This window comes from Haemaphysalis longicornis, unplaced genomic scaffold (genome assembly GCF_048455015.1).
Source record: "Haemaphysalis longicornis isolate Haplotype H1 unplaced genomic scaffold, Haemaphysalis longicornis Haplotype H1 scaffold_4, whole genome shotgun sequence".
Classification (NCBI taxonomy): Eukaryota; Metazoa; Arthropoda; class Arachnida; order Ixodida; family Ixodidae; genus Haemaphysalis; species Haemaphysalis longicornis.
Window position 1 is genome coordinate 22,024,812 of NW_027526361.1, and position 7,707 is coordinate 22,032,518.

Sequence of the window (7,707 nt, forward strand, 5' to 3'; positions counted from 1 at the left end):
AATGGCTAGACTATCTAACCTGCATACTTCAACATTGTAATATAATACCTCGACCTCATTGTAATACCTCAACCTTAATGTAGAGGTGGTCTTCATGCAGATATAAGCGCCTTATTTTAAAAAAAAACCTGTCGACTTAACTTTGATCGCCCTGTGTAATGTGTAGCCTCTGTACATTTTTATTTAGTTTTAGCATTTCAAGCAGCTCAGATGACTATTTCTCGTATAGCGCTTGTGAATTAAGTGTACCACAAATTCCCATAATATCTCTTGTCTAGCGACAACATTCGTTAGACGGAAAAGCGTTCGCAGTTGTCTGGTCGGGGTGCTGCCCGCTGTGCTAGTTACCCGAGCGCAAAAAAGTGTTTCCCGCACCTGGTTTTACGCTGTATACGATAAAAGGTTCTGTTGATTTTAATTCCTTAGTATCTATATTAACTTCGCTGACCCTTCTCCAGACTTCAATAGGCCTTCGATTTTTGTATCAGCGTACCGGTCAGCGAAGCTTTGTGCAGCGACTTGGACTTCGAGTTTGACAGTCTACAAACTAACAAACTAAAGGCACATTCTTCCAGGCATAAACATATTGTGGCTTAGTTTCAAGTGAGCGAACTATAACTGCCACGACCCGCCGCAGACCGGCCGACTAAACGCCTGGCCAACTGTTTCTGTCGGAGGGTCGGCGAGCCGTGCCGTAGCGCAGTCAAGTCAAGCTACCTTGTTTTGACGTCATTACGAAACGTCATAAGAAATTGGCAAGGAGGATTCAGAGAGGGCAGCATTTTCGAATTGATTTTCCTACTGAATAACAGCCGCGTAAACACAGCGAGAGTGGACGAAACATGACATAGAGACTCCAGACTACAACTTGCGCTAGTAATTCCGGAATGCTTGCAAATCACTACAGTGACTCTTTAAGAGGGTTCAACGCTTCTCGATCGCTCCCGACATATCGTAGACGCTCGAGTCAGGGCCCGCGCGTTAAAAAGAAGGTCCTCTCCACCCCGAGTAGAGTGGCGCTGGCTACCACCACCAAGCGCAGGAAACAACTACCTTACACAAATACCCAAGAAAAGGGAGGGGAGCACAGCCCCGCCGGTACAGTAGTGGTTATCACATAAGACGCGTATTCCGCAGGTCATGTGTTCGGGGCCCAGCGGGCGGGCATGTTGTTCTCCGCTTTCTTTCTATTATTCAAAAGCTGAACTGTGTGTATGAGAGAAAACTCGTAAACAACAACGGCCCGTATAGTCCGAAGAATTCCGGGTGGGGAGGCCAGTGTTCGTAGAAGAATAGAGGGGGTATGCGCAGGTACAATCCACGGGGAGCTTTGTGGTAGATTCAAGGAGTTCTTTTCTGTTTTGTTTCTGTTTTCCTTTTTCCTTTTTGCGTGTGTGTGTAAAGAAGGCAGTAAGACGAAATGCCGAAGGTCGAGGGAGGCGAGTGCGCGTGGTATGTTGAAACCGGCTAAGAGCAAGACCGGAGAAAAAGAAGGACAGAAATTGTATTCAAGTAACAGCTTTGGGGATGGGCAGAAAGGGGTGTTGCGAATGGAGATGCCCACTTTTTTTATGACCATTATTTTTCTGTTGGATTCAGATACCGTAATGTTTCTAAGCTGCCATTCGAAGCATTGATTCCAGCCTGCTCCAGGCAATTGAATTTATAGATTAATTACGATTCTCTGTATTTACGGTCCCCTGCAGACTTAAAGTTTGACTGCAGAATATAAGCTTAAGATCATCGAAATTGTGGTTCGGCTGGTTGAAGAGTTGCGCGACTGCTATGGAGGTACTGTTATGAGTGTCGGCCCGATGTCCATTCAGGCGTAAGTTCATAGGTTGACTCGTTTCTCCAATGCACTGCTTTTGACAGAATGAGCATTCTAGCATATACACAATGTTAGAAGAATTGCACGTGAAGCTTGAATTAATCTTGTGAACGTATTGGCTGGCAGTGCTATTGACAATGCAATCCGCCTGCAGATGTTTGCAGGTCTTGCATCTAGGGTGGAGGCAAGGGCTGATGACTGGTTCCTGGGTAGCTCCAATTTTGGCATGCACTAAAATGTCTTTTAGGTTCTTATTTCTTCTGTAGGTAATTCTTGGGGCTTCCGGGAACGGCTTTTTAAGTCGGTCATTACTGGCTAGAATGGGGTAGTATTTCCGCAGGATGTTGTTTATGTTAGGGAGCGCGTTTGACCTGGCGGGCATTTTTTCTCCACTTTCTTTCTTTCCAAATTCTTTATCTGTTTCAATGACCTACCACATTCTCCCCTTTGTTTTCCGAGGTTTTCTTGACTGCCAACTCTTATTTCTGTCTTATTTTCAACGAGCCTCTCATTTCCCATTCTGATTCGCTACATGCATAGCGAGGGCCTCTGTTCTGGCAGTCTTGGTGCCATAGGAAGCTTAAGAGGGTTCAACGCTGGTCGACCACTCTTGACTTGTCGTAGACACTCGAGTCACGGCCCGTGGGTTAAAAAGAACTTCCCCCGAGTAGTCCGAGTGGCGCTGGCTACCACCCCAAGCACAGGAAATAAAAATACCTTAACATAAATACCCCAGAAAGTGGAGGGGAAAATCGCCCCGCCGGTAGCGTAGTGGTTATCGCACCAGACCGATATTCTGGAGGTCGTGGGTTCGTATCCCACCTGGCGGGCATTTTTTCTCCACGTTCTTTCTTTCTTTCCAAATTCTGTATCTGCTTCAGTGACCTACCACATCCTCCCCTTTGTTTTTCGAGGTTTTCTTGACTGCCAACTCTTATTTCTGTCTTATTTTCAACGAGCCTCTCATTTCCCATTCTGATTCGCTACATGCATAGCGAGGGCCTCTGTTCTGGTAGTCTTGGTGCCATAGGAAGCTTAAGAGGGTTCAACGCTGGTCGACCACTCTTGACTTGTCGTAGACACTCGAGTCACGGCCCGTGGGTTAAAAAGAACTTCCCCCCGAGTAGTCCGAGTGGCGCTGGCTACCACCCCAAGCACAGGAAATAAAAATACCTTAACATAAATACCCCAGAAAGTGGAGGGGAAAATCGCCCCGCCGGTAGCGTAGTGGGTATCGCACCAGACCGATATTCTGGAGGTCGTGGGTTCGGATCCCACCTGGCGGGCATTTTTCTCCACGTTCTTTCTTTCTTTCCAAATTCTGTATCTGCTTCAATGACCTACCACATCCTCCCCTTTGTTTTTCGAGGTTTTCTTGACTGCCAACTCTTATTTCTGTCTTATTTTCAACGAGCCCCTCATTTCCCATTCAAATTCGTTATATATATATATATATATATATATATATATATATATATATATATATATATATATATATAGAGAGAGAGAGAGAGAGAGAGAGAGAGAGAAAGAAACGCCGGCAGTCTGTAACGCCAAAGGAGGCATAGGGGAATGGTAAGACTATTTTTTGACCGTTAGTGAAATTATATTTTTTTATTAATTTACGTAGAAAGAAAGAAAGAAAGAAAAACACGCGCCCAGAGTGGGGACCGAACCCACACACAAGGTGATCAAAGTTAAGTCGCCAGGTTTTTTAAAAATTAGGCGATTCGATTTACGTGAATACCACCTCTACAGTGAGGTTATGCGCCCAGGGGGACACTGAATGACGTAGTAAATATTGATGTGGGTGGCTTAATTAACTACAACTTAATAATTAACTTTTTAGTGGCTGCAGTAAGCAGGCATGTGTGTATTGAAAAGTTGGCTGCAATCGTGTTTCACCGCAGTTTTATTTGGCACAATCATTCTAGCGTATCCGTACTCCGAGATATCAAACTGTGAAACTTAATTGCCGTTTGTATGATTACGCATGTAAGACAGTGAAGATCGGGGCAAAGCTCCTCCCTTTTGCGACGTGCCTATTGTGTACAGTGTTTTGCTCGACAGCGGGGTGGGGGCATAGGAAAAAGTGATAACTGGCACCCTTTCAGTCTTGGTTATCGTTATCGCAATCTGCAGTACTCGGAACCGCTATCGAAACACGGAATAAAAGAGAGGAGCTTGGCGCTGGTCTTCAATGTATATCATGCATAATTACGCGAACGACAATTAAACTTCGCAGTTCGATATCTCTTACTACGGATGCGCCAGAAGAATTCTGCCAAATGAAACTGCGTGGAAACACGATGGCGTCCAACTTTTCAATACAAACATGCCTGTTTTCTGCAGCGAATAAAAAGTTAGTTTTTAAATTTTAGTTAATTAAGCCACCAACATCAATAATTACAACCTAATTCTGTCTCCCCCTGGGCGCAAAACTTCACTGTAGAGGTGTTCGTTACGTAAATCTAGGCACCCATTAAAAAAAAAACCTGTCGACTTAATTTTGATCACCCTGTATATATATATATATTTTGACAATGTAAAACTCTTTATTTTTCATAAACAAAGACTAAGGGTACGGGGACAAAAGGTACACATAAGTACCTGACTGGGTCCCTGCTCCCTTTGAGACATCAGCAGCAGCACAAAGTTTCAAGACGAGAAAAAAAATTCAGTACAACTGGTAACCGAGCAAACAAAAAAACAACAAATTTTCAAGCACTCGCAACACTTTGCGTAACAGTGTGAGCATAACACAACATATCATCACTTACAAAGAACCGAAATTCAAAGGGAAATATTTATACAAAAAAGAAATGTACATATACAACACAGGATGCCAATAGCTAAATTTACTTATAAAATAAGTCAAAATAGAGAACTTGCAAAACAGTATTCTCGTAATATTCGTTTAAAGGAACTTGGAGCACATGTTTCAATAATCTCACCGATATCTGCATTATCATTTAGGAATTTAGGAATGAGATAGTGCATGGTCTTTAAGCCATAGTTTGTTCTAATACGGGGTAACCTGTAGTTTTTTTTTTCTGAATTGAAAACTATCATTCATTGATAGATATGTTTGCTGAAATTCATGACGATTTATGCGCATTTCCTTGTAGACATATAATGCTAAGTTGTACATATGTAGCTGTTGTATATTCAGTATTTCATGTGCTTCTCTGAACTGTCTGGTACTGTGTCGGGAAGCTAGATTTTCTAGAGCCCGAATAGCTTTTTTCTGCGTTATAGTTAGCTTTAAAATATTAGAACGATTTGTTAAGCCCCAGACTAAAAGGCAGTAATTTAATTGTGATTGGAAGATTGCATAATACACAGTTAGTCTGAAACTCTTGGGAATTTTGTCACGGAGTTTCCATAGTGCGCCAGTAACCTTAGATAGCTTCAGTAATAGTTGATTAGTATGCTCGTTCCACGCAAGAAATTCATCAAAATATACGCCAAGAAATTTGATACTGTTCACAGATTTAATACCTTCATTTGAAAAATAGAGTTCAGGATTCTTATCTAAAGGAGTGTTTCTAGCTGTGAAAATTATGTACTTGGTTTTTTTTGTATTTAGGTCCAGATCATTTGTCAATAGCCCAGCGGAGAGTTCCTTAAGCCAATCGTTCGCTACTATTTCAAGATCTCCCATGTTATCCCCAGTAAAAAACACGTTAGTGTCGTCTGCATATAGTATAATATCTTGCGTTTGCTGTATATTGCATATGTCATTTGTATATAGCAAAAAAAACCGGGGGCCTAAAATGGAACCTTGTGGGACACCTTTCGTGATATTAAGTGCAATGCACTTCTTAAGCGACCCTGAACCTGCGTCCACCGGCGATGTCCGCATCATATACCCACGTGGGGGATTGGCCAGGAATCTCCTCGTCTTCCTTGGCAACGGGGGGAGATGGGCGCGCGCTGCCTGGCCGTGACATGGCACATACCCACGTGGGGGATTGGCCAGGAATCGGGCGTGAGAAGGGCTAATGCACCCGCTTAAAGGAGTACTGACACGAAATTTCAAAGCTGAGATCCGCTCTAGCAATCAAGTACAACGACAACACAAATAGGTGTCTGTGAATAAATGCATCTTTCTTTCTTTGTAGTTGTGTGTGTGTGTGTGATCTCTCTTTCGCGAACATTACCGAACCGCGCAAATTCAACTCGTGCATTCGCAATTTCACATTCTTCCCCTCGGGGAAATGCGGGGAATTTTTTGATATTGTGATGCATATTCACCGAGCATTACATACTGTTTACAATTACTAAGATAACTTTTAATGAGGCTCTGCGCATTTCCCCTTATTCCATAGCTGTCTAACTTTTTCAATAATATACGGTGATTCACGGAATCAAATGCCTTTTTTAAATCAAGGAATATTCCAATTGTGTAAAGCTTTTTTTCGATGTTTTAAATAAGCTGTTCCTTGATTGTAAGTAGGGCCAGTTCCGTAGACTTTCCCTTTACAAAGCCGAATTGTTTTGGTGTAATTATTTTTAAGCGGTTTACATAATCTACACACACACACACACACACACACACACACACACACCTATATATATATATATATATATATATATATATATATATATATATATATATATATTGGTCGGGCGTTTTTCTCAGTGGGCCAGCTCAGCATAGAGCATATATGAGGTTCCTTACATTATTTAATTCCCGACTGTTTCGGAAGTGGAACTTCCTTCATCAGGGGTTCTGTTAGAATGACATAAGGTAAGTAGACACAGAGACACACGAGAAAAACATTTTCTGAAGAAAGGAAGTCCTCTTTCTGAAACGTCAGTAAACTTTTATTTTTTATTTCTTAAATGTTTTTCTCGTGTGCCTCTGTCTCTATTACCTTATTTTTTCGCGTTTCCAAACTATATATATATATATATATATATATATATATATATATATATATATATATATATATATATATATATATATATTTTTTTTTTTGAGCGTGTATGTCGCGTCACCACGGCCTGGACACTCCCAGAGTGTATGAACAGTGCCTGGGAGTGTCCAGGCTCAAGGGCCTTACAATATACAATATCAAGACGCACGCGCCGGCACGTCACGTGGTATTTTTTTGTATTTCGCGGGCATCTTCAATACGCTGAAAAACAATAACGCCTACTGGATATAATGACAGAAAATGCTTATTCTGAGGTTTTGAATACCGCTCTGCAACTTCCTAATTGGGATTTTTTGCCTAGCTTCGTTGGTTAGAAAGTTGGCTAATTAAAATTGAATAATTACCTAATTAGGCAACATACAAAAAATAGCCTGAGAAACTACATAGAAAAGGTAACAACATGCATTTGGTGGCATCATCTTAGAGTGCATCAAAATATTTTTAAACTCTGGCTGAAGTTAGGTGAAACACCCTGTATGTATATATATATATATATATATATATATATATATATATATATATATATATATATATATATATATATATATATATATATATATATATATATATATATATACATATATATATATATATATTGTAGTGCAAAAGATTCGCCCACTTAGAGTAAGCTATTAGACACTGCGAAGGACGCACTATGCCCCGTGTTGGTATGCTCTGATATGTGGCCATGGGCAATAGTGGGTATGCAGTGAATGGGGACTGTGAAGACGACGAGGAGATAGCACCGGTCTCACTGAGAACGCGCCACGATCTCGGATAGCTCGCTGCATCGTGATCATCGCTCCGGCTAGTCCTCTTGGTGTCTGAATACCATCACCTGGAACGCTATCATTCCCTGCGAATAAACACCTTTGCAATATATATATATATATATATATATATATATATATATATATATACATAGAGAGAGAG

The 7,707-nt window shown here is 41.2% G+C and overlaps 2 non-coding genes across 2 annotated transcripts; both read left to right on the top strand.

The window, feature by feature from the left end:
• Nucleotides 1–2,588: 2,588 nt before the first annotated feature.
• On the top strand, nt 2,589–2,661 carry Trnai-gau (transfer RNA isoleucine (anticodon GAU)). Its single transcript has one exon. It is a non-coding gene; the product is annotated as a tRNA-Ile (tRNA).
• A 383-nt stretch (nt 2,662–3,044) lies between these two features.
• On the top strand, nt 3,045–3,117 carry Trnai-gau (transfer RNA isoleucine (anticodon GAU)). The gene has a single exon. It is a non-coding gene; the product is annotated as a tRNA-Ile (tRNA).
• The last annotated feature ends 4,590 nt before the right edge of the window (nt 3,118–7,707 follow it).